Below are 11057 nucleotides of genomic sequence, written 5' to 3'. Positions count from 1 at the left end.
GTGTCCCATGGGTTTCTATGGGTGTCCCACTGGTTTCCCATGCGTGTCCTATGGGTTTCCACGGGCGTCCCATGGGTGCCACAGAAGCCATGTCCCTGTTTTGTGATCTGGAGCAGGCTTCGACCCCACGCAGAGTCTTCCAGATCCAACTCCAAGAGCTGTAGCCGAGCAGAACAGGAACCCTAACAATGTAACTTGCTGTTTATTTTATTTAGGTACTACTTTTATATGATCATTAATGGTTTATGTCATTATTTCATTGTTGTTCATAACGCCAATATTTAAACAAAGCCACAGTTAACACAAGGCACAATCAAACCGAATTTCCAGTAGGCTTAGCTGCTTTGAGAGCCAGAGTGCTGGGGGAAGAAATGGGGTAATAAGCAGCCAACTGAGCAGTTCCCACCCAGGTGTGAGGCAGTGCTGCACTGGGATCAGCGAGGCGGCCAGGCGTGTTTCATGGGATCGCTTCCCTGCGCAGACCTCCGGGGCTTGTCCTGGCGTTGTGCAGTCAGCTGGGGCAAACTGTCTCTGGAAGAGGCCAAGTCTGTGAGCTTCCCCCTGCTTTGGGACTGAATTTTGCAGCTGGTTGAAATTTTTCTCATTTTAAAACACCGATGGACATTTTTTGTCATGGAAAGCCGGAATTTGGCCAAGGAAAGAAGCAAAATACGAGAATATTACAAGAAAATTTGATTCTCTTTTTTCCATATTCTCCAGCCAGCTCCAGCCATGAGAGATCACACGAGTGCTGACAGCTGAGCCCCGATCTGAGCAGACAGGCGGGCGGATGGCCGGACAGACAGATGCACGCACAGCGTATTCCCATCCCTGCTCCCATGGCTCAGTGCTGTGCTCGGAGCATCACCATTTCTGAGCAGCACTGCTCAGCCCCTTGTTGAGAGCCAGGAGGGCACTCACGGGCATGCCCAGGCTCCCCCAGCACTGGGGCACGCAGCTCACAGTGCTCACAAGTGCAGTGGGCACTGAGCACTTCACCTGCCTCCTGTTTCCCAAGCGCAGCTTTCCAAAGCGCCTAGCAGGACAAGGGGAAATGCTTTTAAGTTGAGGGAGGGCAGATTGAGGTTGGATGTCAGGGGGAAGTTCTGTGCTATGAGAGTGGTGAGGTGCTGGAACAGCTGCCCAGAGAGGCTGTGGATGCCCCGTCCATCCCTGGAGGTGGTCAAGGCCAGGTTGGATGGGGCCCTGGGCAGCCTGGGCTGCTGTTAAATGTGGAGGTTGGTGGCCCTGCATGTGGCAGGGAGTTGGAAATTCGTGATCCTTGAGGTCCCTTCCAACCCTAGTCATTCTGTGGTTCTGTGGTTCTCACATGCTTTCAGGGCATTTTTTACATCAGAGTTAATCACCGTGCCACTGACATGTTTGTGCACTCACTCATTCATCTTTGCCCGGGTGTATTTTGGGCAGCGCAGCCAGCATCCCATGCACTGTCCCCAGCAGCTGTGTACCCACCCTGGGCACAGGGAACAAACCCCAAAAGGGGACTCCCCTTCTGGGAGCAGGGAGCAGGTCTGGCTTGGGGAGGCAGCTTCCCACGGCGGCCGCACGGGGGGAACATGCGGAAACCATTAATCGATGGGCTGGCTCACAACGTGTTTTCCTAAGGAAGACTCGAAGACGGAGAACGGCTGAGGTCAACGGGGCACCATCTGGAGAAGCCCGCCGGGGCCCTCCTGCTGGGGCTTCCCACCTCAGCAGTGACGGTGAGCGGCTGCAAAGCAGAAAAGGAGTCCCTATGGTCCCCATGGTCCCTGTGGTCCCTGTGGTCTCAATGAACAGGCGATCCCAGGCAGGGCTGTGCAGGGATGGAGCTCTGAGGTGATGGCACCGGGTGGGCAGCCCCCAGCTTTGCAGTTCCCTCAGTGAGGTGCTGAAAATGGGGTGCCCACCCTGTTACTACACAGCATTGACCCTATGGCACAGCTGCAATGTGTGGTGTGCTGCAGCCCAGAGGAGACGTGGTGGCACAAAGCAAAGGGATATGTGTCCTCCAGGGAGTGGGACCAGGCCAGCACTGCTCCCACCTGAGCAGCAAGACTGGTGCTTGGTGACACGGGCTCAGGAACACAGAACTTGGTGACATGGACTTGGCGGCACAGGCTGAGTGATACAGACCCAGTGACACACTGTTTGGTGACGTGGGCTGAGTGACATGGCTCAGTGATGGGCATGGCGACACAGCGCTCAGTGACACAGCGCTCAATGACACAGCGCTCAGTGACACAGCGCTCAGTGACACAGCGCTCAGTGACACAGGCTCAGAGATGGGCTCAGCCCACCCCTCCCGAGCTTCCTCTGCAGAACCCTGCAGCAGCCTCAGCTCTGGTCCATCCTCAGGCACACGTTGCTCACACAATGCAGGGCTGGGAGGTGCTTACCTGGGGTGTGCCATGTCCCAGCCACGGTGCTGGCAGTCACAGCACAGGATCGGCCCCGCTCCGTTGATCCGCCAGCCAGCATCCGTTGTAGTGAGTCCTCTATTTACACAGCCAATGTGGGACTCAAATAAACGGCTCATTTTTTCATCTTGGACAACACTCAGTACCCAGAACGCTCAGAGAACAGACCTCTCTGCTATCAAAATAAACACCAGCCAGCATTTCCCCCATGGAAGATCCACACGAGGGGAAACGATCCGCTTTTGTTCACAGCGAGACCCAGGGAGGTGCAGCACTCCCAGAGCACGGCTGATTTGGGGAAGACTCAAAGAGAGCTGCCTGGCTGAGATCCGGGGTCTCAGGGCAGCACGCAGCGCCACGGAGCCCGGGGGTTCTGCAGCAGGTCCTTGTGCACAGAGCCCGACTGCGTGCTTTCCCCTGCCCACCCCACTGCCTTCACGCAAAGCCTGCAGGCACGGCCTCATTCCTTCCTCCCGACCCAATCTTTGCTCAGTGCCTGCAGAGAAACCCCTCGCCAACAACCTGCCGGCTCACATGGGGAAATTCCCGCACTCGTCCCTTCTGCCAAATCAGCTCTGGGGAGCGCCTGGCGAAACCGCGGGCCTTTGTCTGCTGCGGACGCTCCCAGACTTTTCCCTGGCATCCACTGGGATGGCCATAAATCTCTGCTACTGCCTCCGAGTCGAACATTTCCTCCGAGCCCCATTATTAATTTTCTGAAAGATCTCATAAACCCCCAGATGGAAAAATACGGAGATATTTGCACATGTGTCGTAAAACACATTGCCCATCTATTTCAAATGGATGTGGCAATATATAAAACATACTTCGGGCATGAGCCAGGTTTCACGGTATTTAAACAAGGCAGCATGATGTAATTGGAATTTACAGTGTAGAAGCAGATTGAAGCTGGGACTCGATTGCATACCATATATCTTCGACCTCCTGAAAATTTGGCCTGCTTTATGACGCCAAATGCCTTTTGTACTTGTCACCTACATTCTAAGCAGACGAACAGCTCCTTTTGTGAAATATAATGGCTGAAAATATATGTATTTTTTTCCATCCGAATCTCACAGCCTCTGAGATCTGCCCCATCCCAGGTCCCTAAAAGGTGACCTGGCAGGTGTCAGCCCTCTGCATCCCACCCCAGCCCACAGTGGGGCCACGGTGCAGCCATCCCTGGGCTGTCCCCACCACAGGCACCCCAAGCATAGGCAGGTAGGCCAGTACAGAGCTGGGGCTGAGGTTCAGCAGCCTGGCTCCTCCAGCAAGGCACGCTCCTTCAGGTGCTTTGGGGCTGGGGATATGCAGTTTGTTCTCCTGCAGGTCGCCCCGGATCAGCACACATGGTGGTGTAGGTGCTGCTTATGGCTGGGCGAAGCTTTCCATGCAGTTGTCCAAAGTCAGAAGTTCCCTTCCTCGGGAATTTTTGAGAAATAAATAAATCAAATCGTTCCCTTCCGGCAGAAGGAAAAGCCCTCCAAAAAACGTCAGTTAGAAATAATCCAAGTGATTTGTTTGGAAAATGTTGAAGCATAGGTCCTCCTGAGAGCCAGGATGGCCTCTCAGCCTCGCTCTCCGGAGCCAGGAGCTGGAAGCCAAGACCCCCGTGCAGGGCAGGAAGCCGGGACACGCTCCCAGCCCCATCCCCAGGACAGTGGCCACCTGCAGCCAGCACTAAGCCCACCTGGGGCCATCACTGGGCTGGGCGCTGAGCAGTGGGAATGGCAAGGGATGCAGCCCTGGTGACACCAAGCCTTCTGGGGACATGATGTCATGGGGCTGCCGTGCTAACTGCCTCCATGGGTTATTTCTCTGGGAAGATCTCTGGGTTTGTCGGTGCAGCCTCGCGCTGGATGGAGGTATGCCATCAGGCTGCTCCTCTTGGCTGACTGCAGCGCTCATCCAATATTTTAGCTCATTAATTCTAAGGGAAGGCAGCAAAGTGAGATTTTCTTGTGCTACCCTCCCCCCTCTCCATCCCCGCCACTGCATCTTTTGTCAGGGTAACTTTGCAGATGTAGAGAAGAGAAGAAAGCAGATGGTTTAAGCCTCTTGGCTTTATCTGAGGAGTGTGCAGAACCCCGCTGGGAAGGGGTGAGCTTGCCAGGGAGCACTCAAACCCCAACAGAGCAGCTCTGACAAATGGCTGCAGCCAGACCTGATGGCTCAGGAGGGGACAGTGCAGGTAATGGGAGACAGGGGCCACACTTGTGATTCTCTGCCTGAAGAGATTTCAGACACTGCAGCTCTAGGACTTCAGAGGTACCTGAGGCCCCATCCTGCATGGTGCATGATTGGTACTGATGCTGCAGGGCCAACCAGAACAGAGCCCCAGCAGGAGTCAAGAAACATGAGAGCAATCCGTGCCTCCACATCTCTGGGTCTTCCTTTCACGTTCTCACCGCCATCCTCCATCTTTCTGCTACTCATCTCTCTCACCTTTGACCTCTCCCCTCCTCCCATAACACTTTCCCTTTTCCCAAGTCTCTTGCTGTTTGGCTGCTCGTTCTCCCATTCCCGTCAGCGATGATAAATCACCTCTTTGGATGAGCGTCACCGACATACCAGCCCCATCCTTCTCTTGACCTCCTCGGCTCTGAGCCACTTTCAGGAGGTAAGAACTGGACCCAATTATGCTGGAGAGGAGATCACCAGTTCACCCAGTGAAACAGGATCTGCTCCATCCTCTATACCCCCAGTCTCAGGTCCTGTCTTTGCCAGCCCTGCACACTCCTCACAGGCCACTCATCCCTCTGGCCATCATCATGCCATGGATCCAAGTGGGGCACCTCATGCAAAGCGATGGCCACTGTGCCCCCTCTGTCTCCTGCTCTGCCTTACCTTGCTCCCCCTCTCCCTCCCCCAGCACACATCTGCTCACACAGTTCCAGAGAATTCATTTCATCTCACCATTGAGTCGTTCCAGAGAGTTAAAAGCCTGTCTCCCTTGATTTAGTGAGTCAAGAGTGGCTGGGAGGGAGGGGGGAGAAGAAAAGAATGAAAGAAAGAAATAAAATAATGAAAAAAAGGTCTTGGGAACATCTGGAGTTGCTCTTAAGCAAGACGCAATATTCTCGGCCAGATGTTGAGTGACTGGCTTCTACTCGGGAAACATCAACACGTCAAACGTGGAAATCCCACCCTACCCCACCTTCCTTCCCTCCCTACCCTCTGCTCTGCCTCCTGCTGCTGCCACGGAGGAGGAAGGGGTGGTTTGGGGACTGGGTGTCACCAGGAGGCACTGCCCAACAGCAGGCTGAACTGGATGGGGCAGAGCTGGACAACGGAGGAGATACCCAGTGTAGTTTCATAAAGCTGAGAACAAAGCTGCAGAGGGACAGCCACTGTCCCAGCAAGGAAAGCAAGGACCTTTCTCAGTCTCTGGGTGAACCCAGCTAAACAGGTAGGCACTAGTGAGTCACAGCATGCAGACAGCCTTCTCCAGAGAAAGGAGATCTTGGGCACAAACTGAGTTATGGTATCACCCAGGGAGCCACTCAAAGCAGCATAAATGGGCTATGAGGATTCCTCCTGGCTCCAGAGCCAGATGGGCAGGCAGAGAATGGACATGGGGAGGCAAACTGGCAGCGCCAAAGAGTGACATCCCCTGCACAGAGCGTGCTTCAGGCATGGCCATTGCAGGTTACTCCCTGGGGATGACACACAGGTTGGGGCTGGAGGCTCCATGCAGCAGTGCTGGTCTCTCCTGCTCGGTGAGCAGCCCACTCCCCAGCTCTCTCTGGGTGCTCGCAGGACTCTGCCCGCTCACTGCCTCCTGCCTGCAGAGGCTGAGAAGTCAAAGCCAGAAAAAGCATCCTCTGCCTCTTAGGGCAGGGATGAGCTTAGCCAACACGTGGATGGAAGACACAGGACCAAGAAGCACATCTGGGTTTGTCTAGAGCCTTCACTGGACATTTTCCCATTTCCTAAACAAAAGAATGACAGTTGAAGGGGCTCCCCATCCTCCCGTGGTCCTGCAGACACGTCTGCAGAGAGACAGGGGGCAGGCAGACCCCAATTAAGGTACCTGGCACCGTGCATCCCGCAGCTCTGCCGACCTCCTTGGGGCTGCTCCTCATGGCCATGAACCCACAGCTATCCCAGCTGCCCAGCAGATCCTGCTCCTCACGGTGCTGTGTTCCATCGCCGCCACTCTGAGATCTGCGCTCCCTCCTGCAGCGCACACTCATTCCCAAACCTGAAGGAAGATGGGATCACCAGGATGCGATCTCAGAGCAGCACATCAGGCTTTACCCCTTCCCTCCCTGCCAGCTCTCCTCCTGCACTACCCCAGGAAACCTCTCCCCCGCCCTCGGTGGCACAGGGCCAGCAGGGTACTGGGGACAGGTGAGCAGTGCCTGCATTGGACACATGAGTGGGGGGTCCCTGTGAGCCCCGGGGATGCCAGGATGGGGCTGGGGGGCTGTGTCGGGGAGCAGCCGGCCCTGCAGTAATGACAACCAGGTGAGCGGGTGGCGATAAGCCCCCAGGAATGCGGCGGCGGCAGCTGTGGGCCCGCGGCTTGCTCAGACCTTGGATGGGCCAATTAAGTAAATAGAAAATTTGGAGTGCGGGATCAAAGCCGGAGCGCGAGGGCTTTATTTATTTGGAAAAGGTCAGATTATATTGGCAGATGTGTTAAAAGAGAGAGGATAAAAAAACTTTCGAAAACATTGGCCCTGATTTGAGGTTTCCTGACAGGCGGGCTGGGGCTTTTCTTTCTTTTCGGGCCATGGGTGGGTATTGGGCTGGCAGCTTGCACAGGGAAGGGCGCATCCGGCCACTGCACCCACACTGCTGGGCTGCCTGCCCCGTGCCCCCGGCCCCTGCCCGCGCATCCGTCGCAGCCCCAGCCCCATCCACTGGGGTCCTTGTGGTGAAGCAGGTCCCACTGGCCACTGAGGACCTGGTGGTGGCCACCCAGGGGGAGACAACGCGCTCTCCCCCACGCAGTGCCAGTCTCATGTGAGTGCTGGGCTCAGTGCCCCAAGGTGACAGCCACCCTCGCTGTCCTGGTGACCTTCGCATGCTTTCCCAGCTCTCACAGCAGGAAGACAACCTGAGCAACGCCACAAGCAGGGCAGCAACATGCATTCAGGATTACCGCGCAGCTGCCAGCAGCTCTATCCTGTTTGACACATCACCCTCCTGTGCCATGTGTGGGGGGAAAAGGGGATGCTCTCCCATTGGAGAGCCAGGGGACATCTCAGTGCCATCAGCAGGGCCTGTGGCACCTCTGAACAGCAGCGTGACCTGAATCAATGCCCAGGCTGGAGCTGGACTGGCACACTGGATCTGCTGCAGACCACTGTCCTGACCACCCCTTCCTCTCCAGCAATGCCAGGAGGGGCAGATGGCACCTCCCACTATACCCCAAACCCAGTGCACAGGACCCTGCATCCCCCAAGCTTTGATTTGCTTCCCAAAAACAGTGTGGGGTGTCAGCTGGGGAAACTGAGGCAGGGCACTGGGAGGGAAGGGGGGGCACGGGGTTGGGCTGTGCTGTGCTCCCAAGGTGGGGAGGCAGTGGGAGGGACCTGCAACAGGGATGAGGAATGCACTCGCCTGGGCAGGAAATTGTTGGGCTCGGTGAGCACAGGAGACGCCTTCTAAGAAAACAAGCGGAGGCTGAAAGGCAGCGGGGGCAAAACGCAGGCAGGGGGAGGAGGAAGCAGGATCAGGGGGCAGGAATGCCAGTGATGGGCAGGTGTGCTGACCCCATACTGGGCATAGCAGCTCCTTGCCACAGCACGGCCAGGAGGGGAGCAGGGTGGTAGCCCAGGGGGACAGCAGCCCCTCTCCAGGCTTGGCCTGGCCCTACCTCAGTTTCCCTAACCTTAAAACCCAGCAGCCAGCTGCACTGTGCCCAGTCCCCTGTGCTGAGGCTGTCACTGCCCATCCAGTACGCTGCCTGCTCTGCTGCAGGTCCCCAGAGATGCCTGGTGGGACTCCAGTCAAGTGCATGGCCACAGGGACACTGTTGGGTCCTTCCTGTTTCATTTATGGGACAATGCAGCACAAAAGGCTGACTGGATCTTAGTGCTGCTTGGAAACTCCACTGGCATGTAATACAATATCTGGCAGGGGTGTCTATGGCTTTATCTGCAACAGATCAGGTTGGAGCAAAACCTTCTGAGACAGCATCTGGAAGTGGTTTAACCTTCGCCAAGTTTTGCATGAAATACCAATTTTCCACCCCTTTCATTTAGTTTATTGAAATTAGGAGGGGAAGCTCCCCCTCCCTCTTTTCACCACTCCCCCACCCCCGGTTTCTCCTTGGAGGCAGCTTAGCTTCTCACGTTGTTGCTGGAAAATCCAACATCATGGAACGGGGTCCCCAGCCATGGATGGGTGTGGGGCACGGGACTGCCAGGTTGTGCCACCCCTGTGCCAACGTGGAGGTTGCTGAAGATTCGTGCAGCCAGACCTGGCACTTTCCCCCCGCTCTGTGTCCCTGGCTCCGGTGTACAGGTGTGCCAAGTTGTGAGCACTCACAAATGGGAGCCGGCAGATATGAGCAGCTCTGCACAACACAGAGCTGGATTCTGTGCTCTGCTTCAATCTCTTCTTGGGGAAACAAATGGGGTCCCCATGTGCTCGCCCTGAAATCTTCCTTTAGGTTTTGTCACCTGACACAGGGAGGGAATGGATCAGGCACACAGCCTGAAGCTCTGCTGTCTCCAGCCGCCTGCCAGCCCAGTCCCAGTGCCCTGAGGCTGCAGCACATGTGTTGCATTTGCAGGGGACCAGCAGGTGTTTGCAGGATGGAGCTGGCACACTGGCCATGGGAACATATTTGTGTGTGTTTGCACACACAGGATAGGAGTTGGTGGCAGGAGCTTCTCTCATCGCTGGCACAAAGAGAAGCAGTATGTTGTCTTTTGGGAGCACGGATGGGGACAGGCAACTGGCAACGCTGCCAGAAGGAACAAGGCTCAGAGTGGCAACGAGTCAACATCTCATGGCAAGATGGGATGTGCTGGAAAGCTGGGAGCCACAGTGGACCAGCAAGGAACACACCAGCCCTTCGGGTGTCACATGCATCCCATGGTTTGCCCAGGGCTGGCTCAGCAAGAGGCAACCAGGCCATTTGCCAGCCTGCAGCTGCCCCCAGCTCAGGTGACCACAGCACCAGGACAGCTTTTGTGTCCTCTGTGCGTCCGAACACCATCTGTCTCCTCCTGGCCACTGTGGGGTTGCTGCCAAGGCTCAGCTACACATCGTGCAGCTCCACTCCTGCAGCAGGGGCTGGGAGAGCAGGGGCCAGCATGGGGCTCAGCTGTGTCCCCATGGCTGGGCCATGCACCTGGCCACAGAGGCAAGAGCTTGTCCTACTGGGGTGTGTGGTCCCAGTGTGACTTCAAGAGCCTTCTCTCCCTCTGCCATCACCTGGGTCCCAGCTTTGCCAGCAGGTCCCCTGCATCCGTGAGGAAGGAAAGGAGGACATTAGGTTTCAGCTGGCATGGGGCCACACGGAGCCCGGCTGCCAGGCAGAGAGAGGAGAGGAGGCTGAGCCAAGAGTGAGGGAAAAGGTGCAGGGGAGGAAACATGTGCGTGCTCAGGGTGTATCCATCCATCCCCTGTCCACAAGGGATGCAGGATGGTGCTGTCTCTGTGTGCAGGCAGGGCTGGGCTGGGCAGGAGCATGGCAGAGCAGTGGATGCACTGCACTGCATGTGGGTGGAAGGGGATTAAGGAGCCATCCCAAACTCCACCACATCCAGCTGTGCCACTGCCAAGCGTGACTGTGATCTGAGCCATGGTGCAGGGTGTGATCCATGGGATGAGCCCTTGCATACCCAAGCCAGACACTGTGTCAGGTGTTTCAGGTGGTGGGACTTGTCCATCACCACTGCCAATGCCAGGACAGCCCTCAGTCCTGCTGCCAAAGTCCACCTGGCTGTGGGGGAGGAAGTCCTCAGGGACCCCCAGGAAACCCTCACTGCCTCAGAGCCAGCCTCGCTTCATCTGGACTTCAGCTACTGCCCAAATCCCCAGGCTCCAGGCCCTGGGCTCCAGCATCCCCATGGTCCCTCCTACATCTCTGCAAGGGTAGAATGTCCCACTCCTGTGCCACCAGCATCCCACGAGGGCTTGGAGACAATGCCTGCCCTTGTATAGGGTCGATCTGTGCTGGAGATGTGCAGGCAGAATATCCCCTATATCCAGCCACTACACCATGCTTTCTCCTGTGCTCTCAGCGACAGATCTGTCCCTTGCCCCAGCACCATCATAGCAGCCAGTCCTCCACTGGGATCCTCCGTCCTCAGCTCCTCCAGTCCCAGTCACACCTATTTAATTAAAGATGAGAAACAATCTCATTAAATCAGTGCTGAGCTGTGTGTGCAAACTGCTCTGACAGCTTACGATTGGCTCATTTCCACCACGGTTCACCCTTTTTTTTCTTTCTTTTTTGGCTCGGTTTCCAAAGAAAATGAGGTTGGTGCGACCATGGTGTCTGTGGGTATGTCTCACTTTCCAGCTCTGAGACTTGAAGACACCAACTGATTGCATCCAAATTCAGAGAGGGAAGGAGAATTTGAAGATGCTCTTTCCCCACATGTGCCATGTGAAGAAGGGAGCAGGATGCAGCAGGATCCATAAATGGTCAGTTTGTGGCTCACTGCTCTC

This window comes from Tympanuchus pallidicinctus, unplaced genomic scaffold, assembly GCF_026119805.1.
Source record: "Tympanuchus pallidicinctus isolate F22 unplaced genomic scaffold, pur_lepc_1.0 scaffold18, whole genome shotgun sequence".
Taxonomy (NCBI): domain Eukaryota; kingdom Metazoa; phylum Chordata; class Aves; order Galliformes; family Phasianidae; genus Tympanuchus; species Tympanuchus pallidicinctus.
This window is presented reverse-complemented; position numbering follows the sequence as displayed.